At 37.3% G+C, this 27,759-nt stretch overlaps 1 protein-coding gene and 1 pseudogene across 5 annotated transcripts in view; one reads left to right on the top strand and one right to left on the bottom strand.

Moving 5' to 3' along the window:
- The window catches only part of ERBIN (erbb2 interacting protein), a 189,278-nt gene that overhangs the window by 27,357 nt on the left and 134,162 nt on the right, over positions 1–27,759 (top strand). For all 5 annotated transcript variants that reach the window (XM_027863532.1, XM_027863529.1, XM_027863531.1 and 2 more), the window contains exon 2: positions 19,180–19,311. The gene's annotated coding sequence lies outside the window, so the exon portion shown is untranslated. The remainder of the gene's footprint in view (positions 1–19,179; positions 19,312–27,759) is intronic.
- On the bottom strand, positions 1,483–27,759 carry LOC114044077 (annotated as a pseudogene).

The following is a 27,759-nucleotide window of genomic DNA, read 5'->3' as shown; positions in this document are numbered from 1 at the left end:
CAGTGGTTGTGAAAAACATCTGTTCTCATTCTCTTCTAATTTTTTAATGATGTGATCATTTATATTCAAGTCTTATATTTGTTTTGAGCTTATTGTGACACATGGTATAAGAGTTTGATCTAAACCTGATTTCTGCCTGCTCTCTAGTTTTTTTCCTGCGCATTCCAGATAGGGAACTCTTCCCTAAGTAGTCTGTATTGCCCAGTTTATCAAACACTGGGTTATTTAATTTAATTGTTTCAGATTCTTACCTATAGTAAGTCTCATTTCCTGTGTAAATGTTTTGTTACTGAATAACTTTACTTATTGCCAAGTAGTTTTGATTATTGTTTTGTAATGTAAAGTCTAGAAGTGCCATTTCCCCTTTTCAGCTTTCTGAAGCAGATTTTTAAAAATTTCTGCTTTTAAAAATTATTTTACTTGAGATTGTAGACCTTTTGTTGTTCCTTCAAATGAATTTTAATTTTTATTGTGCTAGCTCTGTAAACTAGTTTGGTATGGCACCAAATCTGAATTCTGTGTTAATAACTAAAGAATAATTCTTCAATTAAGTCATTTTTAAAAGCAATTTATAATTTTATTTATGGAGATTTTGAATGTTTCTTTGTAAATTGACTCCCAGATTTTATCTGTGTTGTAATTATTTTTAATAGTACTTATAATAGTACTATTATAACTATATGTGATTTTTGTCTCCTCTTTGCCATTGTTTATTCTTAGTGCTATCATATCTCTAGAACTATGCCAGATAATAGTGGGGAGAAGGGTCATTCTTGCTTTATGCCTGTTTTTATTTGGAGAGCTTATAGTGTTTTCCCATTGGAGACTATGACTTGACTTTTGGTTTTAGATAGATCCTTTTTATTATATCAAAAATGACTTTTCTATGACTCTGCTTTTTAAGTTTTTTTTTTTTTAAAGTATGTTAGTTGTACTTTGTCAGACAAGGGCCTTTTCTGCATTTGTTGATGTAATTATGGGCTTTTGTGGGTTCCTTTTTTCTTTGTAAGTAAGGTCATTTTTATTAAATTCAAAAGGAGAATAAATTTCAAGGTGCTGGAAAAACTTGACCTTTTAAAATACCATTGTATTGAAATAAATTACATAAAGAAATGAAACTTTTAAAGCAGTCACCTTAATACATAGGTCTTGCTTTTTGAATTGTGCAAATTACTGCAACAAGATTGTTATCAATTAGTATCATTGATGCTTTGCAGGTCCTTTTTAGAACTATGCCTCCCCCCAGAAATTCCAGTTTCAATATCCAGTGATTGTATTTAAGGGTTTCACGCTGGTGGCATTAGAAAATGCATTTTGGCAACATTCTGATTGCTTGCAGTAGTGTACTTTAAGTTTTCTCTTGGAGTAGATGTTGAGTAATTTTATTCTTATTTGTTCAACTAGGTTCTAATTCTTCATAGAAGTCCTAGTTTGGACTATGGAGCCCAATATAAAGTGGTAACAAAAAAGATAGTTCTGCTATCAAAAATGAACAATTCTGGATACTAATATTTTGGGTTTTTGTAGTTTGTTAGCAGCCCACATTTCTTTGTAATCTACTCTCATCTCCTCATTCAAGAGATCAATAACTTGTGACTATTTTATCTGAATTCTGATTTTCAGGGTATTCTTAAAATATTCAGTAGAACTACAAAATCTACAATAATCACCTTTTGGATTGTTGGGACAAAATCTAAATAGGCACCTTATCTCTCCACAAAGGGAACATTTTGAAAAAGAAAATTCCTCCATACCTGGATCTACTTTGAATTTACATTTGGTAATTTCAAGTTCATTGGACTCAAACTGATAAAATATTTCAATGCCTATATCTTCTTCACTCTCAAGGATAGTTGGGCAGTCTGTATTTCTGTGGCCTTGTTTCCTGCAGTGATAACAAAACTTTGCATTTTTCTTTGTTTTTTTTTTTTTTTGTCTTTTCAACCTTCTGTCTCAATGACTATCTTTTTAAAAAGCAGTTGCGATTTCTTTTCATATTTCTGCCTGTCTACTGCTGTCATGTTCCTATTTTGAACCATCGATGAGTTCTGTCTTAGGTATTCAATGAACCCATTTACATCTTGATTCAGATAAGAAGTTTTTTCTTTTTATTCTTTACTTGGAGTGCATCATTCCTATGGGAGAGACCACTTAAATAGAGTAGTTTATTTATCCTTTTGTAGATGTTCATTTGCTTCCAGTGGATCCATTCTTGATATCTTCACATAATGTTGCCTTCAAAAGCTTTCTTATTATATGCTGTTAATTCCTACCTGGTCATGCTTACAGTCTGCTTAAGGTCCCAGTAATTGGTGAATTACTTTGGGTGAGATAGGGAGGCATTCTTCCTTCCTTCTCCCCCCCCCCCAAAAAAAACCCCAAAATTTATATTCATCTAATTAATCGACTCTTGTTTTGATAATAAATGTTTTCAGAGATAGAGCTTTTCCTCTACATGTCTTATCCTCTTGTCCTATGATCATAGTTAGTAGTCTATAATTGCAGTCTAGAAATGCCTCAGCCACTCACAGGCCCTGCTTCTGTCTTATGCCTTTTTTTGTATCCTCAATGCTTAGCACATGCATAGTAGGGACTTATTAAATGTTCATTTTTTCTGATCTAACTCAGCTAGACACAAACACAATATACAGGATGTTTGAGAAGTCTTAGTGCAGTTCTAAGCTTAGCTGAGACTTTGGAATACCTTGTATAAAGTAGATGGGAGGTAATCACAGAGGATGTGATACTAGTAACTGGGGGATCAGAAAGGGTCTTATGTGGAAGGTGGGATTTGAGATGACACTTGAAGGAAGCCAGGACAGGAAGCCAAATGGGACAGCCAGTTCAAAGACATGGAGATGGGAATTGAAGAACAAGATACAACATCAAGTAGACCAGTGTGTCTGGATCACAGAGTGTGTGGATAGGAACAAAGCGTGAGAAGTCTAGAAAGGTAGGAAGGGGCCAAGCTGTGGAGGGCTTTACATGCCTAAAAGAGGATTTTGTATTTGATCCTAGGGGTAACAGGGAACCACTGGAGTTTGGATAGTTCAGGAGAGAGACTGTGGTTGAATACTTAAATCTGGGCATCATCAGTATAGAGATAATAATTGAAGCCAGAGTACTTGATGAGATCACCAAATGATAGATTAGAGAGAGTAAAGAGAACAGGGTCTAATCTAGCAGAAGAGATTGAAAAAGAGTTAGGTAGAAGTATTTGAAGTAGGATCAATATGTATGTTTGAAGATCCTTGCTTTGAGGGCAGGAATTGGGAGTGAGGGGAAGAGAAAGAAGAATTTCCTATCTATCTATCTAGCCACACAGCTTGAGCTTTGATGACTGCAGGGTAATCCAAAGTTATTCAGATTTGTTGTCCTTTGTGTATGAGGGTCTTTTCTCCTCCTGGCCTCTTGCAAATTTTTTTGTTACTTAAATTGTGAGTTTTAACTACTTTGTGTCTTGGAGTTTGAAATATGGGTTCTGTTTTTGTTTGGTTTTGCTAGTGGCAATCTTATCTGTTTGATCAGTCAGTACTTGGTTTATTTTAAAAAGTTCTGGACAATTTTCCTGTATTATTTCCTCCCCTCCCCCCGCCCCCATCATTGTCTTTAATGGCCCTTGCTGTGGCTTGTCTTTAATTCTTGTACTTTTGATGTAGCTTTTTGTTTCTCCTCAGCCAAATTTTCTTCCAAATCTATTTTATCTTTTATCTTCTCCTTCTTTGGAGAGAATGTCATTGTGTATTCCAAGATTTGTATTCTGCTATTGGTTTGTTGTTGTTGTTGGGAACAGATTTCTGACCTAATTTGATTTCTGATATTTTCTTCCTACAGCTGTATATCACTTTTGGAACTATTCTGGAATTTACTGCTCAGTGATTTTTATTTATTTATTTATTTTTAGGCTGTATAATTTATTTATTTTTTAGTTTTCAACATTTGCTTCCATAAGAGTTTGAGTTCCAAATTTTCTCCTCATCTCGTCCCTCCCCACACTGCAAGATGGCATGCATTCTGAATACCTCTTCCACTAATCTGCCTTCCCTTCTATCTCCCCCTCCCCTTCTCTTATCCTCTTCCCCTTCTATTTTCCTGTAGAATATAGAATATATTCTACTCCTGTAGAATATATGTAGGATAGATTTTTGTACCCCATTGCCTGTATATCTTATTTCCCAGTTCCATGTGAAAACAATTTTTAACATGTGTTCTCAAAGCTTTGGGTTCCAAATTTTCTCCCTTCCTCCCTCCCCACCCACCCTCTTTGAAAAGGCAAGCAACTCGATACAGGTTATTCATGTGTAGTCATGCAGGACACTTCCATAGTAGTCATCTTGTGAAGAACTAACTATATTTCCCTTCATCCTATCCCCCCCATTTATTCTATTCTCTCTTTTGACCCTGTCCCTCCTGAGAAGTGTTTGCTTCTGATTACCCCCTCCCCCAATCTATCCTCCCCTCTGTCATTCCCCAGCTCTCATCTCCTTCCTCCCTATTTTCCTGTAGGGCAAGATAGATTTTCATACCCAATTGAGTGTGTATGTTATTCCCTCCTTAAGCCAAATTCAGTGAGAATAAGATTCACTCATTCCCTCTTACCTTCCCCCACTTCCCTCCACTGTAAAAGCCTTTTCTTGTCTGTTTTATGTGAGTTAATTTACCTCATTCTACTTCTCCCTTTCTCCTTCTCCCAGTATAATCCTCTTTCACCCCTTAATTTTATTCTCCAGATATCACCCCTTCATCTTCAACTCACCCTGTGCCCTCTATCTATCTATCTGTCTATCTATCTATCTGTACATATAATTTTTTCCCTCCAGCTACCCTAATGCTGACAAAGGTCTCATGAGTTGCAGGTATCATCTTTCCATGTAGGAATGTAAACAGATCAACCTTAATAAGTTCCTTATGATTTCTCTTTCCTGTTTACCTCTTCATGCTTCTCTTGAGTTTTATATTTGAAAGTCAAATTTTCTGTTCAGCTCTGGTCTTTTCATCGAGAATGCTTGAAAGTCCTGTATTTCACTGAATGTCCATTTATTCCCCTGAAGGATTATACTCAGTTTTGCTGGGTAGGTGCTTCTTGACTGTAATCCTATCTCCTTTGCCCTCTGGAATATTATATTCCAAGCCCTCTAATCCCTTAATGTAGAAGCTGCTAGATCTTGTGTTATTCTGATTGTGTTTCCGCAATACTTGAATTGTTTCTTTCTGGCTGCTTGAATATTTTCTCCTTGACCTGGGAACTCTGGAATTTGACCACAGTATTCCTAGGAGGTGATTGGTGGATTCTTTCCAATTCTATTTTATCCTCTGGTTCGAGAATATCGGGGCAGTTTTCCTTGATAATTTCTTTAAAGATGATGTCTAGGCTTTTTCTTTGATCATGGCTTTCAGGTAGTCCAATAATTTTAAAATTATCTCTCCTGGATCTATTTTCCAGGTCAGATGTTTTTCCAATGAGATGTTTCACATTGTCTTCTATTTTTTCATTCTTTTGGTTTTGTTTTACAATGTCTTGATTTCTCATAAAATCACTAGCTTCCATTTGCTCCATTCTAATTTTTAAGGAAGTATTTTCTTCAGTGAGCTTTTGGACTTCCTTTTCCATTTGGCCAATTCTGTTTTTTAAGGCATTCTTCTCCTCATTGGCTTTTTGGATCTCTTTTGCCATTTGGGTTAGGCTATTTTTTAAGGTGTTATTTTCTTCAGTATTTTTTTGGGTCTCCTTTAGCCAACTGTTGACTTGTTTTCCATGATTTTCTTGCATTACTCTCATTTCTCTTCCAAGTTTTTCCTCTACTTCTCTTACTTCTCAAAATTGTTTTTGAGCTCTTTCATGGCCTGGGATTGATTCATATTTTTCTTGGAGGCTTTGGATGTAGGAGCTTTGACTTTGTTTTCTTCTTCTGGGTGTATGTTTTGATCTTCTTTGTCATCAAAGAAAGATTCTATGGTCTGACTTTTTTTTTTTCCCGAGCATTTTGCTCGTTCCTGGCCAATTACTTGAATTTTAAACTCTTTGTTAAGGTAGGGGTCTGCTTCCAGTGTGGAGAATGTAATGTCCCAGGCTTCGGGGGTTTTGTGGAGCTGTTTTTAGAGATACTTCTAGGGACCTGTAAATTTTCAGTTCTTCCAAGGTGGTGTGATCAAAGGCGAGGTGTTTACTCCTTTCCTGGCCTGTGCTCTCTGGTCTATGAGAGACCACAGGCACTCTTTTCTACCTTGGAACTGTGAGGAGGATTCCCTCTCCACTGCAACCACAAGCTCTACCATGTCAGTACTCCTTCTCGCCCCAGGATCGCCACCCAGAACTGTGACCCAGATCCAAGCCAGGGGCAAAGCTAGAGATTCCTGCCTCAGCACCAGCAAAGAGATCCCTGCAATCCCCCTCTGATCAGCCACTCAATTCCCCCTCAGTCTGCAGGCCGAGCTCTGGAAGCAGCTACCACCCTGGAGGTGTGCCAGGACTGGGGCTGGGACCGAGCTTCTCTCTCACCGAGATCTGACAGACTTTTCTTACTGACCTTCTAAGTTGTCTTTGGTGTCTGTAGGTTGAGAAGTCTGGAAACTGCCACAGCTGCCTGTGATTCAGTCACCTGAGGCCTGCTCCCTGCTGAGGCCTGGTCTTTGCCTGTACAACCTGCATGGCCCACACTGAACTGCCCTTCTCTCCCAGCCTGGTGCATGTCTTGGGCTAGAAGTTTATTTCACTCTGTCTTTTTGCGGGTTCTGTTGCTCTAGAATTTGTTTAGAGCCATTTTTTGCAGGTATTTGGAGAGATTTGGGGGAGAGCTCAAGCAAGTCACTGCTTTTACTCCACCTTCTTGGCTCTGCCCCTGTTCAGTGAACTTTAAGCAGTCCACAGAATTCTTTTCTTGATTGAAGAATTTTGGCTCCTTTTCCTTTGTGATATAATATTTGTCTGTAGTGTTCTGGCCCCCTTTCTAGTTTTCCTCATCTTTCCTTTTGTTTTTTAGCCTCTCTTTTATCTTCGTGTGAGTTAGATTTGTGCTAAGGCTTTGGTTTTTCTTCCTCTCTCCTATACCAACTTAGAGAAATTTTCTGTCTATTCTTTGGGCCCTCTGTCTTCAGGCTACATAGATCCCTATGCTGGGTGTCCTTAGCCTTGTTTCTGGAGTGTAGAGTATCCTGCTCATAATAAACTCTCTTAGGAAAGAATACTGAGTCCAGGACTTCTGTCCCTTCTATCTGTTTTCTCTTTGGAAGGCAGAAGTTCCTTCTCTCTAGTCTGCAGTTATCCATTCAGCTACCTACCCACATCTTCAGCTCCTTCACCCTGCTGTCTTTCCTTCATGTGGATGGGCAGAATACCTATCTGTGCTGGGGCATTCAGGCTAAGTAAGAGACCAGCTCTCTTATCCATTATATCCTGCTGCCTCTCTGAGCTAAAATATTATTTCTTAAATTATTATCATGTAGATTAAATTCATGACGTAGTTAATATATAACATAGTTGTTACCTTCAAAAATTTCATAAGTTTTTTATTTGTATTTTTGGTTTCCCATTGTTATTAACCTAGTAAGTTAGCAAATGGAGTAGGAAGTTGCCCATTAAAAAACAAACAATTTTTCTTCCAGTAGTAAAAATCATTCTTTTTCTTGTTGTAAATGCGTACTTTGCACTTCCTTAGGATGGGTGTCTTTCAGTTAGTCAGACCACATCCTGTAATGCCTTTTCACACTTCTTTTCCTAAGCATGAGAAAGAACATGAAGCAAAGTCTAGAAGGTTTTTTTTCCCCCTTTGACTCAAATTAATACCTATAAAATGTATTATTTTTTAAGTTATTTTAGAGACAGCATAAGTTTTCATGGGGTAGATGGAAAATACTAGATCCCTTCTTAAGGGTACTCTGAAAATAAGTTCTCCAACAATTAAAAAAAAACAAATAAAAAATATAACCATTCTCAGATTCTACCCCCAAAAGAAAAAAAAAAGGCAAATCACACATGATAAGAGGCAAGATATCTGAAAAGGGCAATTAAACAAGCATATTTGAAAGTACTTTTCTGAATAAAGAATCTTGTGGACAAGTGGCCCACTTATGATATGGATATTATACTATATTAACTTCATAACCAGGGGATCCACTGATTATGGCTTTTACGTATTCCCTGTACCATGTGTGACTGATTGATTCATCTCTAATCCATGGTAAGTCCAAATCTTGGACAGGATTGCGAGGAATATTATAACCTCACTTTCTTTTCTTTCCAGTGGAAGTTATCCCATTTAGCCCCAAATTTTATGTCTTTGGAGAGCATTTCTCCTAAATTATATGGTTATAGGTTCCCCCAGTGTTGTTAAGGGAAGGGGAGACTCTTTAATTATCTGATAGGAATAGGTAACCACCTTTGGAGAAACACTTTGAAGCATTTACTTTAAAAGATACTTAGTTTAATATGAAATATTTTAAATAAGGTCATTTATATTGAGAGTAAAATAATTTCTTCCAGTGTTCCAAAAATCTAATCGAATCAGTGATAGAAGAAAACATGACATTTTAATTTATCATATGAAATTACATAATTAAGTATAACTTTAGGCAGTACAAAAACACATTATCTTGCATGAAGATGCTTATTCAAGTTGCTGTAGATACTAAAGTACCCTTCAAAACTTTTTGGCTTCCTTAAGTTTGATATCAATAGAATATATCTAAAATACAAAGCAAAGTTAATGTCACAGACTAGTGTTTCAGAGGGCATTGCTCCTTTTTGTGATCATTGATATATTCACAGAGTTTATAGTGTTATGCTCACTGGTGGAAAGCCAAATATGTGGTGCATCAAGTATTCATTTGATTTGTTCCATATCTGAGGTCAGTGCAGCCTCAGCTTTATCTCCTGGGTTTGACATAGTTGACTCTGAGGAGGGGAGACTGCTTACTTAGGCAGCAACTCCTCTGTAGGATCTGGAGGGAAGGATTAGACTTGGATAAGTGACTGCTGGTATTGACCATGACAATGCCAGTTTTTATTGTCTTGATGTCTGTGTCTAGCTGTCTTAGATTTAGTTTTCTGTTCTATCCTGCATCATCATTTCTTCTAGAGTTGACCGCTTAACTTTGAAGGTGTGGGAAAACTACTCTAGCCTATATGGGGCCTAGCCTGGTCTACCACATCTACCCTTATTCTCTAACTAGTACCTCTTCCCTCCCCCTTTCTTTCCTCCTCCTTGCCCAGTCCCATCCTTTCACTGTGTGAATTCCTAATCTCTTTGCAGCCACTACTGAGTATGCTTACAGCAACAGCTGAGCAGGTGCCATTTGAAAAATCCCCCACTGTCTTCCAAATTAACTACCCACAGTCCCCCAGGTTACCCTGTGAATGCAGCAAACTACCCTTAGAGGGTGGGCTCTGGCTTTGGCTCAGTGACTTGTAAGATTCCTACTCCCCCATTTTCATTTTGGGTGGGACGGAGTGACTCACTCAGGATGAACTAGGATAGATGGACTTGTAGCATACATAGGAGATCTTATTTTTGTTTAAGGCATTAAAGGCATTAAGGCGTCCTTCCAGTCACTCTGGTTTAGACCTTTGAGATGATCTTTGGCTTCTCAGTCTTCCTTACCCTACATATCCTACCAGTTTTCAAATCTTGTTGTTTCTGCCTCTACAACATCACTTGTATTTTTTGCTTTCTCTCTACTTACACAGTCAGCACCTAAACTTAGGCCCTCATTTCTTTACCAGAATAATAGCCTCCTAATTGTTTTTTGTCTCTATCTTCTACATAGCTGCCAAAGTGATTTTTCTAAAGCATATATCTAATCATGTCACCCCTCCACTCAATAAACTTCAGTGCCTTCCTGTATAGAGATCCTGCTGTGATGATTATTTTTAAGAAGCATTTGACTTGGTAAACCAGAACATAGCTTCTAAAGCTGTCCTCCCACAAGATGTCTCCTATTCCTATGTTTATATCATACAAATATCCTTGATAAGGGCAACTTCAGAGATAACTTGGTTTACTGATACTATTTACTAACATCAACAAGATATAAAAAAAGCAAGACACATGCTTGCCAGAAGTGTTTGCCACTTGTGAATGTACCACACAGAGTCTAAATTGAAGAGGAATGCCGTATAAATATTGAGTGCCACAGGTTTCCCAGTATGTGGACAACACTGTGTGTTTTGGCATTACCACAATTCATTTAAATGCAGTGACCATTTATTAAATGCATATTATGTGCCAGTCATTTGTTAGGCAGATGTAAAAACAAAAACAAAAGACCCTGTTTTCAAGCATGTTGTGTTATACTTTGAGGATATAATATGTATACAGATAATTAAATACAAATATTTGGGGGTAGTTGAAAAGCATTAACAACCATGCAAATGAATAAAGAAATCGAATAGTCTCCATAGGAAAAAACTCAGCTAAATGAAGAGTGTCCATTGTTTAGACTGACAAGGAGACTACTTTGATTTATATTAGTTTTTAGGTCCACAAACAAGCTATTTATTTAATCTCTTAGTGGCGTAAGCAAATCCCTGCAACTGTCAGTAACAAATAGATTGTTTTGTTTTGTTTTGTTTTTCTTTCGAGCTTCCAAACATGTCAGTTTATTGGCAGGGTGTAATTGCACAGTGCATCAGGATCAGGCCCCCTCAGCTAGGCAGTGGACTCCAAATTGGGGGGGAGGGAAGTGGGGAAGAGGGAGGGAAGAGAAGATTTTATGCATTAAAAGAAAATAATTAACAGGATATAGACCAGTATATAAGATTAGGTAATCTAATTTCTAATTGGAGAAAAGATTAGAGACTTTGTAGGTTGGAAGTGGGAGAGTAAACAGGTGCAGTTCCCTGAAATCAGAAAAAGAGGTGTTCCACCCCCACCCCTCTTACTGTCTGCATTCAATCCAAGTAACACCTGTAAATTGTTGAATCACATTGTTGGAGGATGTTTTCATGTTCCCCAAACCTAAAACCCAAGCTCAGTGATTACCCTAAAGTCAGTTCAATTCTACACTCTCTTTTGCTTTTGAAATTGGTGTCCACTTGCCCTGTCCGCTAATTCCTTGCCAAATCTCAGCCCTAAATTATTCTCACCATTTGCCACTTATGTTCATGTGCTACTGAATGAAATTGGAGAAAGTTAGAACCATGCTATGTACATTATAAGTTGATGTTATTCAACTTCAACTGGGTTCTCATTTCCTGAAGGCAAGTCCTTTTATTCCTATTTAATTTATCCCCTATCTCACTCCCCACAGAAGCTTTTCCAAATCTTTTTTTCTGTACTTGAGCTTCCCACACCTTCCTCCCCACCTGCCCCTCCTTGTTCTCTTGGAGTTCTAACCTCTTAATTTACTGAGAAGATTGAGGCCTTTTGAAATCAACTCTTCCCCTCCCCCCCCTTTTTAATCTCAACTTCCCCATGGCATTATCTTCCCTTCTCTTCTTTCCTTTCCTCCATGTCTGACAATGACTTGGCTTTTTTCCTTGCCAAGACCAAGCCCTTTCTCTGAATGTGCCGCTGATACCATGTGGTCCTTTTCATGTTTTCCAGCATATTGAAACTTCAGTCAGTCATTCCTCTTCTCTCAAATTTTCAACCTCTTCCTTCCCTATTCCCTTCAAATTTCCCCAAGCCTCTCCTCTTTAAAAACAAGAAAAAACCTTAACTAGATTTTTCTATCCCCTCAATCTATCATACAATATCTATTTAAAAAAAATAGCCTTAGTGACTCCATTTTGGCTTTATCCACTCTTTTGTGAAGCTAAATTTCAGCTGCTTTTGTCACATGATTTTTTTTAGAAGTCACAAGATTACTCCCCCTCCCAAAGATCACCTGACAAGAAATATCACAAAACTATCCTTCTCACCTTAGTGTCTCCCCATCCTCTCCACCAATAAGAAACTAAGTACCTCAATCCCCTTGATTCTGTTTTTGCTGTTTTTCACTCCATCAAAATCATATATTAGTTGTGTGGAAACCAATGGTCAGGGGTCCTTGGCTACTGAGAGCCTTGGACCCAATTTGTTTCTGTAATTGCATGCCTTGCCAAATAAATCATTTGTCTGGATGAAATTTGGTTTCTTTATTCTACTGTAATATCCAGGCTATTTGGAAAAGCCCTTTGTGATCAGTGCCTCTGCTTCCTCTCAGTCCTTCCTCCCACCTGTACTCAATCTTTAACCATATACCTACACTCTGTCTTGCTGACCATATCAGATCCAGTAGGTTTATTGTCATTTCTGATGACTCCCAGATCTATAATATCCTGACCCAGTCTCCCTACTAAGTTTTAATCCTGCATTACCGCTTCACTTTTGACATTTCAAACTGGATGTCCTGGAAATATCTCAAACTCAACATGTGTAAAATAGAATTCAGTATCTTTTACCCTAAATCCACCCCCTTCTAAAATATGGGGGGGGGGAATAGAAAGAGAAGGGGGGAGAGAGAGAGAGAGAGAGAGAGAGAAAGAATAACTGGAGGGATCAGGAATGGGTTCTGAGAAATGTAGCTACATAAAGCTGATCTTTAAAGGAAGCTATGGATTCTAATAGAGACCAGAAGAAAAGTGCATTCCAGGTCCTGGAGACAAACTTGTGAAAGTAGAGATGGAATGCTTTTCTTAACCTAAGTACGCTAGAAAAACTCAAATTTAAGACTAGCCCAAAAGAATAATCTTGTCATTTGACGCATCTGGTCTTTAGATAGAACAACATGTTCCTTCTTTCATTATTCGAAGAGTCTTAAAAATGCTAAGGTATTCTGATAACTAAGACATAGAAAAAGTCATAAAAGTATAAAGTATAGAAATACCTAAGACTTACCAAGTTTCAGGTGTCTAAAAATATTTTTTGTCAGTTGATCTGCTTGATCCTTCTACTGCTAAACTTCATTTCATTCAGACCACTAGTTACTTTTCTAGCCTTGTTTCATATTATTTCCCTTTATTTACTTTGTAGAATTGTTGAATTATGTGAACTGGATTTCTGGCTATTCCATGATCACATCTGGTACTCCCTTGCTTTTTAAATCATTTGCTTTGATCTTCATTACTAGATTATACTTACTCTCAGTCCCTCCCCTTGAAAGCCTTCTCTTAGCTCAGATGCCATATCATCCATGAAACTTTTCCCAGATTTTCTGCCAAATGAAAGTGATGTTTCCTGAAATTTTCTTAGAGCTGTTTTTTTATAGCTCTTTTGACCCTGTAACATTCTATTTTGTATCATACTTGTTTTTCTATGTCTGATTCTTTCTATTACATTGTAACTTTCTTGGAAGGTAAGGACTATTTTTTTTTAATCTTTGTATATCTGGTTGTTTTAAGGATTGAAATAACTGGAAGATATAGAGATTAAGAAGAAGAAGTTACCATTTGAGTATTTTCAGTGTTTTGAACATAGTACATATATAATAAATGTTTAACGTAATTGAGTTATTTGTACCTGTGTATCTCCCATTACCTTTGTTTAATCAGGAATTGGCTATAATAAACTGCTTACCATTCAAAGTCTTCTATAAACTGTGCCGCTTCTGGCCCCATTTCCAGTCTTCTTAGACTTTATTCCTCTCCACTCACTCTGTGATCCAGAGATGATGGCCTCAAACAGGACACTCCCATCTCCTATTTTAGTTGCTGTCTCCATGCTTGGAACACTCTCCTTCCTTTTCTCTACCTCTTGTCTTTCTAGTCTTCCTTCAAGTCTTCCTTTCTGTCAGAAGCCTCTATTTCTCTTTAGTTTTAGTCCCTTCCTTCAAAGGATATCTCCAGTTCATTGTGTGTGTGTGTGTGTGTGTGTGTGTGTGTGTGTATGTGTTGTACACAATTATTATTTGCATGTTATCTCCCCCATTAAAACGTGAGCTTCTTAAGAGTAGGGATTTTGGGGGTGTGGGGAGGTGGGTAGGACTGGCTTTTTTTTATATTCCCAGCACTTAGCACAGTGCCTGGCATATAGTATATGTTTAATAAATGTTTTTGATGGACTGATTTCATGTCTGGATTTTAATCTTATTGGCATTATATTAGGTTAAGCGTTTGGAAAAGAGGCAATAAGTGATTGATAGGAAGCTATGCAAGGTTAGGACTAATAGATATGAGTTCTATGAGTACTAACTAACAATCTAGTTAGTAATCTTTCTGCTAATAGTACCACTTCATGTTTCTGTAGTGCTTTAATTTTTGTTTCAGTCCTTTAATGTACCTTATTTTATCCTTAGGATATTTCTGTGAGCCATATATCAGGTAGAAAAGGTTGATGTTTTACAGTTTGTTTTATAGATTAGTATCAGAGACTTTGACTTACTCCTCCTCACATGGCAAAACAGTCAAAGAGTAGTGAGGACCTAAAATTTAGGTCTCCTGACTTTCCAGGCTTCTCCTTACATCATGTAAATGTCTTTTTGTTTTTTACGTAAATAGTATGTTAAACTCTAGCTCATTTTTATCTCTAGCGTTCTTAGCTCTTAGCTCTTAATTTTCTGAAATTCTTAAGGGAAATCAGCCAGTTTGGGGGCATGTTTTATCATCAGGCAAAGAGATAACTTTTAGCTTTATTTCCACTTAAAAAATGTTAACTTTTTTTTTTTTAAAGATTCTTCAGTGACTGCAAGCTTAATTTTATAGACATCTACCCTTAACTGGCCTTTAACCAGGATGAGAAGGGTTATTTTGATTATGGTGTACTTCCTGCCAGAGGTTGATGACTCATTTCCACTTTAGGAAGTCATTCTTTGCTTGCATTACGCTTAAAGTCTAAGAAGTAGAAAGGCATGTTCTGTATAAAACTAGCATAGAGATTCTATATTAAGAAGCCAGTTAAGGAAAGACTTCAGATAACCTCTTCTAGGGACCAAGTGTGAGAATCATACTGTTTCCTGGGAGGGAAGTCTTAGATTACTTGTAATGGAAATGAATATAATGTTTCATGGCTATAGATTTTATGTTTTGGTAACTTATTTTAAATTGTTTTTTTCCTTTGAGCATGGTGGGCAAAGAAAATATTGAGAAGTGCAAATTTAGGACATATGACCAATATAATAGTTTTTCCCCACTGAAAGTAGAATTGAATTTCCTTAAAAGGAAGAAATACTAGAAAAGGATTCATTTTTAGGAGAAATATCTCATGGAACACTAATTGAATTTTAGTAAAGAGAAAAAGTATTGATATTCATGACCTGATTTATCGAGGGAAGTTTTTGTAATTGAATTTTAAAAGAGTTTTTCTAATTGTGAATCTGTATTTTAGTAAACTACTTAAGTAGTGAGATGTAAATTGCTTTCCCTGTGAGCCATGACACAGCAGCGTGAGCACAAGGGGAAATTGTTAGATGTTACCACATTGATTTAGGGAGTGGTGTTTGTTATTTATTGGCTCTATAATGGGCTATCATTTAAGTTCTGCCAATGAGCTGGGAATGAGAGCAGACTGGATGACAAGGTTAGAATTGTGGGAAAGTGGAGAGTGGAAAAGGAGAGTAGAGAGAAGGATGGTAGTCTCTCTGGGAGGAAACACTGTCTTGGAAGAAACTTTGGGAACACCAGACTCTGAAGTGAGAATCATAAAGAATCAAATCTCATGACTTTGTAGAAGTAGAGTTCTAGCAACCAGACTAGATCAGTAAGTACTAGGCAGTTTTGCCACAAAAGGCTGACTCTCTCCTTACAGTTTATTTGAAATTTGCTATTGGCAAACCAAGCAGCATAGGTAGAGAAAATGGGTGCCGTAGATGGACAGGGATTGGAGCAATAAGTGTGAAATCATGGGGAAGAAATCATTGCAAGACGTATAGAGAAGGTCATTAAAAAGGCTCAAAGAAAAGGCACACAGTTCTAGGTTGTTGGCCACAGAGTCTAGCACAAGGTGGGGGAAATATAAGTTCTTTGTAGACCTGAAGTCAAGAGAAAGTCTCATCTGAGGGTATCATGTAGTGCAAGGATTTCCTTCTTTATGCCTGGGGACCACATCTTTGTAGTGGGCTTAGGAGAACGGAGGATGATGAGTTCTCTCCTGAGTTTGAGGTGCCTATAAGACATTCAGTTCAAAATGTTCAATAGGCAGCTGGTAGTGCAAGACTTGAACTCAGGAGAGAGGCTGGGGTGGGATGTATATAGATGATAGAGAGTCATCTGCAAAGTGGTGAACAGCAAAACAATGGTGAGCCGTTGAGATTACCAAATGAAAGTGTACGGAGAGAAGTAGTCTCAGATGAACTCCTGGAATAAACACACAGATAGAGGGGCATGATATGGATGATAATCCAGGAAAGAATACTGAGGAGTAGTCAGACAGGTGAGAAGAGACACAGGAGAGAGCAATGTCTAGAAAACTCAGAGAAGACAGTTGGACAGGAAGTTGGTAAACAGTCTCATATGGTGTAGAATAGTCAAGAAGGTTGAGGACAGAAAAGGGCTTCAGATTTGGCAATTGAAATTATTGGCAATTTTGGAGAGAGCAGTTTCATTTGAGTGATGATGTTGCCAAATTACGAAGGGTAGAGAAGTGAGTGAGAAGAGAAGAATTAGGGGCAATGAGCATAGACAATTTTTTTCTGGGACTTTGAAAAAAAGTAGTAGAAAGATGGGATGATAACTTGAAATGATGAAAAGGTCACGAGGGTTTTTCTAAGTATGGGGGTGACCTGTGCATATTTGTAGGTGGCAAGGAAGAAAGCAGTAGAAAAGAGAGATTTTGAAAATTAGAGAGAAAGGATAATTGTAGGGACAAATTATTGGAAAAGACAAGAGGATGGAATCAAGGGGGAGTTGACCCAGTAAGAAGGGTCACATCTTCATGAGGGACTCAATAAAGTAATGTCAAGGGGTTTTGAGCTGTATATAGGGAGAGAAGGCCAAACTGAGAGGGAATTGCCTTTTTTCTTAGTTAAGTGAATTTTGCAGCTGCCATTATAAATATTTGACAATTTTTGTGGTTTCTTCCCATTCTGCCCTTCTGTGATTCTTTGGTTTGTTGATGCATTTAATCATTAATGATATATATACACACATACACATATACATGCACATATAGCTACACAGTTTATCATCAACATACTATGTTGATTGATGCATACTAAGTTGCATTAGAAAAGAACTTGAGGGGGTAGCTAGGTGGCTCAGTGGATAGACCACTAGCCCTGGATCCAGGAGGACCTGAGTTCAAATCCGACCTCAGACACATAACACTTAGTAGCTGTGTGACCCTGGGCAAGTCACTTAACCCCCATTGCCCAACAAAAACAAACAAAAGAAAACTTGAGAGTTTTATTGATGGTTTAACATTTTGTATATTGGGAGTTTGAGAGGAAAATAATAGAACTTGACAGATTTAAAATATTTGGAATGGCAAATTTTAATTGAAAAATAGTTTTCTTGGTGTGAATTTATTGCTAGCAACCCACCAAGTCATCTTTGAATAGATTTAAGAGGAGTCTATGAATTTGGATGGGGTTAAATATTTATTTCCACCAAACCCTAAACTGAAATTTAGCATTTCCTTCAGTTATTTGAAAATATTATTGTGAGAATGGATCTATAGGTTTCATTGGATTGTCAAAGGTGTCCATGACACAAAAAAAGTTAAGAACCCTTGAGCTAGACCTTTCTCTGTTTGGAATAGTTAACCTGTCTTCATGTCCATACTTCTTCCTCCCTTAGCTCTTCTTCCATCCCCCACTCCTCACCCCTCATTTCTGTTTTGTGTCCTGCTGTGTCAGAATGAGATAAAGGCAAAATTTTTTTCTCTTCAAAAAAATTAAATATATAAATATAATGTTTTAGTGCTTTAGTGGTCATAAAGAAGGTTCTGAGAGATCTGAAAACTGAGAGGGTGAAGTAGGAAAGGAATTGAAAACACTGGAGCTTGGGGCTTGATCCTGCTCGGTATTGTAGAATTCAGTAAATATCTATATTAGGATCTTGGCGTATGAGTATGAGAGAAAAGATTAATGTGAAACTAGTATTATATACATGTGATAATTAAATTTTGGTATATAAATACTATTTTAATTTATATACTTTTTGTATTACATTGCTCAAAACAAATGAGGGATGAGCTGGATTTTTGTTATAGAAGTCTTTCCTTTAATAGGATTTGAAATGTTTGAAGTTTTCACTAAAGGTTCTATTTTGTGATGCTGTTGCAACTGGGTATTTTCACCCAGGCCTTCAATAACTCATGGTTTGTATCTGGGAAGTACACTCATTTACAACTTGAATTATTTTGAGAATGTAGGGGAATTGCTGCTTCATTTCTTCAATCCCTATGTTCCCTGTACTGTGAGGTTTAATTTATTATCTATCAAAGAACAGGTATTTATTAGGAAGCCATTATGTACCAGGGGACACAAGTATAAAAAAAAGAAACATTTCTTTTACATGGTGAACTTACATGCTAACTGGGAAACATACATACATATGCATATAGCATAAATATAAAGTTAATACTATACACATGCATACCTTTACACCCATACACAGAGTAATTAAATAAAGGTAGTTTGGAAGGGGGAAGGGCAATAACAGTTGAGGAGATCAGGAAAAGCTTAATGCAGAAGAATAGTGCCTGAACTGCATCTTAAAGAAAGAGAGGGACTCTCTGAGATGGAGTTAGAGGGAGTGTGAATGCTAGAGGTGGAAGATGGCAGTAGTAGAAATTACACTTTGACCCTCGGAGAAAAGATTTGTTAAGTTATAAAGAGCTGAAAGGACTTCAGAGTCTCTCTGTGTTTCCTGACCTAAGCTATACCCTGGAATGATAAAGTACCTAAATTTGCTGCTGTGGACCATCCTACCCTCTGCAGCCTTAGCCTGTGAAGCAGGGACAGGAAGTTGGGAGTGGGAGAAGCAGGATCCAGGTAGGAAAAAGTGCAAATCTCAGATGTGTTGGTAGTAAAAATTTGCCAATATTGGGATACACATGAAGAAACTGTGGTCCAGAGAACTTAGCTAGCTTGTCCAAGGTTGTATAACCATTTAGTGGCAAAGCCAGAGCTAAATTTCTAAGGCCTCATATTGATGCTAGTGCTCTGATCTCATGGACGTTTGAATTTATCTTTTATCACTTATGTTGCTGTTGAGCTAGGTTGATGACTTTAGGATCCCATATCATTCCTTTTTTAGTGATGGAGGGCTGCTAATATGGTTATATAATCAGAAGTATTTATACTTGTTTCTTTTTTTTAATGCAGGGACCAGGAACAGCTGTCAGCGGAGAGTTACATGAACATCTCCAATATTATGATGAATCGGAGGTCTGAGGTCTAAGATCCCAAATTGCCTCTGAATCCTTGGTTGTGAACAAGAAGGAGTGGAAAAATCGGGTAAGACTTGCCTATTTTTCATTTGAAAACTGTGACAATTTAATCATGTGTTTGATGCAATAAATTTGATTTATTTAATGTTTCTGCTTTCTTTATTAAAAAAAAATTTGGGAAAGTAGATATCTTTTCCTCACTGACTTAAACAGGAAGACTTTTTAGAGGGATAATTTGATATTCTAGTGTAAAGTATTCAAGTAGACTTTAGGTTGAAAGAAATCTTTATTCCCTATTCTTATCCTCCAGTCCTGGATTATTTTGCAGCCTTAGGTACATGAGTCTATATTAATGAGGAGTGATTTGGTTCATGTTATTCTGCCTACTGTGCTCTAAGGTTTTGATTTTTATTCTAATTTGTTTCAGGGTGAATCTAAGGAGTCTTAATAATTTGAGATCTAAAGGTCGAAAATCATGTTTGAGTGGATCCAAGGTGCTCTAAAATAGGGTTGATATGGAATTTGAGCCTGAGAACCTAGAAATTTTCAGAAATTAGAATACTTCTGGCATAGTATTTACATTTTTAATATACATTAATGCAATATTGCTACAGGCAACCAGTTTTTTATAGGGTCACAAAGGAATCGAGGCCAGATGTAGACAAAATGTCATAGGGTCAGGAAGGTATAATAATAGTAATAATAATAATCCAGAAACATGGTCAGAAGGTAGGAGCCTCGTGAACTGTGTTGGGGTCAGGGTAGTGCTGTATCACAGAAACAAAGTGGAAGGTAGAGTAGTTGGCAGTAATAAGAAACTTGGGCAAGGATATTAGGCAAAAGAGGGTCAGAACTAATGTAGCCTCTGAATCATGAATGGAGGAGCATGACACAACAAACTTTTCGTAGGATGATCAGCTTCAATGCTATAATCAAATGGAACATAAAACACTTATAATCCTTACTGGGTTGCAGTAACTAGGTATGCATGTTAAACTGCTGTAGTAAAAGAATTGTAATGACTTTTATACAGTCAGACTAAAAGCTCTTCTTGCATTGTTAAGGAGAACAGAGACATAGGTGGAGGAGAAAGCTCTTCACGGGGCCTCTCCAGTTTCTTCCTTTACCTTTTTTTTGTTTCTTCCTTTACCTTTTTTTTGTTATCTAGAACAGGGAAGATGTTTAAGAGTAGAGAGTCTGCCTCCATTAAAGGAAGGCATATCACCTTCCTCCTGTGATAGGTTTTGCCTCTTATTCAAGTTATTCATAGAGGGATGAAGAAACATTAAAAACTGGGGCTTGGACTTCATAGAGATAGAAATCGCAGATTATTCTACTGTGCTTTCTCTCAAGGAAGGGACTGAGAGCAGTGAATTATCTTTCTGTTCCTATTCCAAGTTCTTTTCCCAACCCCTGGAATTGCTTATTCAGGGAATTTTAAGAGAAATTTCAGAGCATCTTTTTGCTCTGCTCATTTCTCATCTTATTCTCAAGGTATACATTTTACATAGGCAGAATAGATTATGTGGTGGGACTTAAAGGAAGGCCACTTCAGCCTAAAAACTTTCTGAAATTCCATCAATTAGAGAATTCTGATTGTTCTCTTAATACCTAGCTGTGTTGTATGCAGGAGACCAGAATTGTTTGCTTTTATAACATTGAGAGAGGAGGAGAGGAAAGGAAACTAATTTTGATGATTGGTGCTGAGTGAATATGATGAAAGGGTTTTTGGATGGCCAGAGGGAAAGCAGCCTTAGGTCTGGAGTTCCTTACTGATGAAGGACAAGTGAGGCAGGATATTAGAAGAGTTTATTTAACCCTTGTTTTTTCTTGAAACAAGTGTGTATTCCTCCTGATTTTGCTATGTGGGTTTAAGATATGTAGAGTGAAGTGTTCAGAAATTTGGAGGTTCCTTAGGATGGGTCCACTTTAGCTGATCTCAACAAATACAAAGTATATGGAAATCTTATTTTTTCTATGGCATGTGTGGACACTGAGCTCAGAGCATAGGAAAAGAGTCAGAACCTGGACAAGGAGTTTGAATAATAAATATAGGACCTTGGCAAGAAAATGGAGATATTTCTCCATTCTGGACATAACTTGTTACCTCGGATCAGGAGCTTTTGTGTATTTCTTGTAAAGTCAGTTACCAATTCTCATCCTTCTATAACCTGGGGATTGCTGGTAGGGATGAATGGGATCACTTGACCAGAGCTGGGAGATACAAGCTGGCAAAATTAGCTAAACCTTTTTTTTTTTAAGCTAAACTTTTGTAAGTAGATAGCATCTATGTAAAATTATCATTTGGGAAAGAAAAGTTATGCTTTTCATTTGTTTTAGGAGTGAAGTACTAGTCTTTTATAAAATGTTTGCTTTATCAGTTAAGATGATTTTTTTATTTTTCCCATTTATTTTGTTCTGAACTTAGAAATATAAATTAAAATAAACATTTCCACATACAATTAAGAAGAAAGGGTTGTACTTGAAACTGTGACTCTCCATTATGTATAATTTGCTTTTATTTTTAAGTACTTCATAACAAATTTTAGCATGTTACTTTCTTTTTCTTTCTTTGTTTGGTGAGACAGTTGGGGTTATGTGACTTGCCCAGAGTCACACAGCTAGTGAGTGTTACGTATCTGAGACTAGATTTGAACTCAGGTCCTCCTGACTCCAGGGTTCTATCCACTGCTCCGCCTAGCTGCCCCTAGAATGTTACTTTCAAAGCTCTCCTCTTTGTGATTCCTTCTGAGATTATCTCCAGTTTATCATCTATATATATATGTGTGTATGTGTGTGTGTGTATAAATGTCTTGTTTGCATATAGTTATTTGTGTTCTACCTCCTCCATTGACCGTGAGCTCCTTGAGAACATAAGGACTTTTTTTTAAGCCTTTCTTTGTATCCCTGCACCTTAGCTGAGTGTCTGGTACACAGTAAGCACTTTAATGATAAGTGCTTGTTGACTGACTGATTCTGGAATTTCATTTGGTCACTGAAATCATCGCAGTTCTTAAGTCTTTGAAGTTATTTTTCTTTCCTTTGACCTGCCTTCCACACTGACCTTGTTCTGTGACCCAGGACCAGGCATTTGGCCACCCTGAGACTAAGTTCCTTCATTTGTGAAATGAGGTTAACAGCTGTGCTACTTACACTGTATAGTTGTTAGGAGGAAAACACTTTGTAAACTGTAACATTGACAGAGTTATTGTGTTGTGGAGGTGCTACTTTTATTTTTGAAAATGTTAAGACAAAGCAAACATTTTGTGGTGATAAAGATAATTCTCAATTTCATTTATGTTGTGTGATTTTAAAGGCTTAAAGAATTGAAAGACATAAAAACAGAGCAGGGACTTCAGAGCTAAAGTCTGAAGGCCTAGGTCTTGAAAGTGTCTGGGATTTCTTACTTTAATAGTAACCTTGGCAGGTTTTTCAGAATATTACAGCAAGAGAAAAGAAGTAGCATTATTTTAAAAAGTCTCATTAAATTCCAGCATGATCTTAACCATTTCTGTAATTAGAGATGAAATTCCTAGGATTCGGTTTTTAAAAGTATGTATATGTGTGTGTCCATACCCTCACATATATACATGTGCATCTATTTACATATACATATGTAGAAAGCATCACTTGAGCGCAGGTTTTGTTATCCTTTTCACCATGCTGTTGCTCTCTTCCTATTTTCTTAGTGCATTTGTTTGTTAATACATTAATCATTAATTTATATTTTGTTTTGTTAAAATTTATATTTAGGTTTGTTAAAAACCTTCAGTTGTACTTGGCTTTGAGGGAAAGGGTTTAGTTAATTAATTTCACTACTCTTAAGCTCAGATCTATTAGCCACAAAATGGGGAGAGTAATATCTGTGCCACCTACCTGGCAGGGCTGATGTAAATAACTTAATAAACCTTAGGATGGTATATAAATGTGATTTATTATTACTAGAGACTTTGAAAAAAACTTTTTAAACTTTTTGAAATATTTTGCTTCTCAAGCACAGGATACACATAGATTGCCTTATTTTTTCCTTTCTTCATTTATGGTACTTCTGTGGATGACTGACAGAAAAAAAATGCTGTGGCCATTTCAGTACATCAAGGATATTCCCTTTGGATATGCAGATTGTAATCCAGCTACACTTTCTCATTTTGCACAATTCTTGTTCATGTTCTCCTATAAATCTTCCCTACAGTATTCACCATCAAGCTTGGAAGCCTTTCCCTATGAGTAGACAAAAAGATAAATACAGTGGCAAGATCATCACATCAGTTGATGTTGTGGAAAGAGAGTGATGAAACAAGCAAGATTTATATCTGAGGGAAAGAAAAACTATACATCTCTTATTGTGCTTCAACTTTCTCTACCATGGAGACTGATCTTTAGACTGGTAAAGAAAAAAAAGTTTATTGTAAGATAAGTAAAGAGATAGTAAAAGAGAACTTAGCTTTATGAGCTCAAGTCTTCAGGCTTGTACCAACTACATTTCAGGGTACTGAAATAACAGGTCGGAATAATTGCTGAGCTATTGTTAACAGTATTTGAAAGATTATTGTGAAGGGGAGAAGTTCCACAGGACTGGAAAGCAGTGTAAATATCCTGACTTCTGCACTTCGCTGTACACTGGTAGAAGAGAGTAGAGCCTACCAACTATATGCTGATGGACTTGATTTTGATTCCTGACAAAATTTTAGCGCCTATTTTTAGAGATGATGGTTTATGAACATTTAAAAGGGAAGAAGTGGTAACCAAGGGCTAGTGTTCAGATTAAACTTCATTCCTTTTTAGTTCTTAGATGGGGGGAATTCTGTAAATACAGATTGCCTAGATTTTAGAATGTATTTAATACCTCATTCTAACCTTATGGAAAGTTGAAGAGATATATACTAGGTTATAGTTAATTATATGGATTCAGTACTGGTTGAATGACTCCAGAGTAGTCATTAATGAGTCAATGTCAACTTGGAGGTCTCTCATGGAGTTCCCTAGGGATATATACTTGGCCCTTTACTGTATAACATTTATATTAATATCTTGAATAAAGGCATGCTTGTCATTTACAGATGACACAAATCTGGAAAGGATAGCTACCATGTTAGGTGATTAACCTAGCATCCAAAAATATCTTGACAGGCTAGAATAATAGACTGAATCTAATAAGATGAAATTTAATTGAAATAAATGTGAAGTTTTAAATTGGGTTTTTAAAACATAACAGAATTCATGCCAGAAGTCCAAATGACCATTGTGTCATTCATCAGTTTAGGAGGCTTTACGCTTTATGAAGCTTGCAATTGTTCAAAGTATTTTCAGAATATCTTTTTTTTTTTTAAATGAAATTATTACCTTCAACTAAGATATAACCTCAGTAATGGCAAATATTGAAGAGTGACCTTGGGTTTTTAGAAGTGGCTAAAAGTAATTTGGATGCAAACTTGATGAATGAGGTGGGTAGTGAAGATAGGTAACATTTTTTTGGGAGGTAAAAAATAAAAAAATAAAAATAATATAAAGGCGGTTTTATCAGAGGAAGTTCCTGTTCAAGTCAGAGAGTTCTGCTGAATAACTCGATTAAGAGTGTGAAGGAATTTCTTGATAATCTGAAACGTAATAGATTGTAGGACATTATTATTCAGTAATTAATTTAAAGAAGATCATCAGCTCATTTGATCAGGTGGTGACCATTGGAGGAATGCTGAGGCACAGGGTATTTCTAATGCTGACTAGAAGAAATAGTCCTCTTCCTAGATAAAAAGCAAGCTGACTTCCCTCTAAGTGAGTTCACAATTAGGAATAAATCTTTTCCATCTTGTTCTTCATCTATACTATGACTTTCAGTCCCTTGATCCCTCAGTTCTTTCCTGGGCTATCACCCTTGCATTAATTATACTCTCCTCCTTTCTCCATTGTGACCCTTTGGTGAGCCAGTTCAGCTCCACAGTGTCTTGTACTATTGAGTCCCTTGCCAGGCCCTTCTCATCTTGTTGAACTTTCCCTGCCATGTCTTAGACTTGAATCACTTCCGTTATCCACTGCTTTTGCTTCTGCATCCGTCCTGCTGAATAAAGGTGGAGAAAGTCATAAAATCATACTGATTGGATTCACTTCATATTTATGTTACACAATCCCCTTCTGGATCTTTACTGCATCAAGACAGTCTTTTTTTATACCTTCCTGATTCTCCCACTCACGTCAGCTGCTTTTCCAAACCTTTTCATCCTTCTTCAAACCTACTATGGCTCCCATTCCTCCCACCCTCTCAACTGAGAAGTCTGCCTCATATTTTACTCAAAAAAAAGTGGAGGCCATTTGCTGAGAGCTCCCTCTTTTCATCTCATATCCTTCACATGATGCCTTCTGTCACTGTCTTCTCCTTCACCCTTGTATCATACACTGGCTCTTATTGCTTGCCAAGACAAATCCTTGCACCTGCATATTGATTCCCTTCCATCCTTCAACAAATTGCCCCTTCTGTCATCTCTGTTCTCACTTCTCTGCAATCTCTATCTGTCTGCTGCATCAAGAGGTAAGCAGTTTTATAGCCCTTTGGGCATAGTTCCAAATTACTCTCCAGAATGTTTCAATCAGTTCACAGCTCCACCAACAGTGTATTAGTGTCTCAGTTTTCGCACATCCCCTCCAACATTTGTCATTTTCCTTTTCTGTAGTATTGGCCAATCTGATAGGCGTGAGGTAGTACCTCTGAGTTGTTTTTATTTGCATTTCTCTAATCAATAGTGATTTTGAGTATTTTTTTCATATAATTATAGATAGCTTTGATTTCTTCATCTGAAAACTGCCTGTTCATATTCTTTGACCATTTGTCAGTTGGGGAATGACTTGCATCCTTATAAATCTGACTAAGTTCTCTATGTATTTGAGAAATGAGGCCTGGACACTTGCTATAAAAATTGTTTCCCAGCTTCCTACTAATCTTGGTTGTATTGCTTTTGATTGTGTAGAACCTTTTTAATTTAATATAATCAAAATTACCCATTTTACATCTTGTAATGCTCTCTATCCCTAGTTTGGTTGTAAATTCTTCCCTTCTCTATAGATCTGACAGATAAACTGTTCCTTGCTCTCCTAATTTTTTTATGTCCCATTTTGACCTTATCTTGGTATACAGTATTGGAACTCAAAACTTAAAAAAAAGAATGTTAAAAATTGCTTTTACATATAAAGGGGGAAAAATAAAATGTAATTTAAAAAAAATTAAGCTAGATGACTAGAATTTGTAGTCATGATGTGTGTTTATTAAGCCTCCCTCAAGATGAAAAGGGTAATGGTAAATGTCTGTCATGCCATTGGAATAGATAGTCCTGAGAACCTGCCATGGTCAGTAATGTATGTTAAAGCATTTAAAATAGAAGATGGCATTTAAAAAACAATATACTATGGTACCCCACATGGGCATACAGCTAGGTGGCAAAGTGAATAGAGTTATGGGTTTGGAGTAAGGAAGACTCATCTTCACAAGTTCAAATCTGGCCTCAGATACTTACTAGCTGTGTGACCCTGAGCAAGTCACTTAACTCTGCTTCAGTTCCTCATCTCAAGGATGAGCTGGAGAAGGAAATGGCAAACCACACCAGTATCTCTGTCAAGAAAACCCCAAATGGGGTCACGAAGAGTAGGATACAGCTGAACAAGGATAACAACCCTATATGGGAACCACCACCTCATTTAGTCAGCTGTTATTCTGCTAGGCTGTCACTGATTGGCCAACAGTGTGTTCCAGCCCTAGCCTCGGTGGGTCATTAGGATTTGATGTCTCAGAGTAAGTGTAAATAACAATTGGTTCTGTTTTGTACAGTAACCCTGAGGGTCTTCCTCTCACAGATTTCTCTGGAGGAGAAAGTGAGGCTGGTGACTTTGCACAGCCCTACCTCACTTAAATCCAATTCATTTGCAAGTCATGGGATCACCTTCCTGATGTCATCGTCCTTTTTCCAGAATGAAGGACAAACAACAACAACAACTATGTGCCCACCATTGTGCTAAGCGCTTTACATACAAATATCTCATTTTATCTTTACAAGGACCCTGGCAGTAGCTGGTAGTATTATCCTCATTTTGCAGATGAGAAAACTTGAGGCATATGGAGGTCGAGTTACCTGCCTAGAGTCACACAACTGTTAAGTGTCTGAGGATGCTTTTGAACTCAGGTCTTCTTGACTCCAGGCCCAGGCTCTCCCCACTGCCCCACCAGTTGCCATATATAGCCAACCTTTGAAAAATGCATTTAATACAGAAGGGACATTGCCATAGATAATCCATCTAAGCCTTCTTGTTGCTGTGGTGCTAGGGCTTGTAGAGGTATGTTAGTGAGAAATAAAGAGCCATGAAGTATTCTAGTAGGAGAGGAGGCTAAGAGGGGTACTTGGTGAATTCTGTACTCTTTTCCTCTGGCCTGTACCTAGTTTGGTCTGTCTCCTCTCTAGGCATCTAGAGTTGGTCATCTCCTCTCTAGGCAGTCATTTCTTACCTGGGTCTGTAGCTGCATCAGCATCAGCAT

Source organism: Vombatus ursinus, unplaced genomic scaffold, assembly GCF_900497805.2.
Source record: "Vombatus ursinus unplaced genomic scaffold, bare-nosed wombat genome assembly UNPS02014772.1, whole genome shotgun sequence".
Taxonomy (NCBI): domain Eukaryota; kingdom Metazoa; phylum Chordata; class Mammalia; order Diprotodontia; family Vombatidae; genus Vombatus; species Vombatus ursinus.
This window is presented reverse-complemented; position numbering and strand designations above follow the sequence as displayed.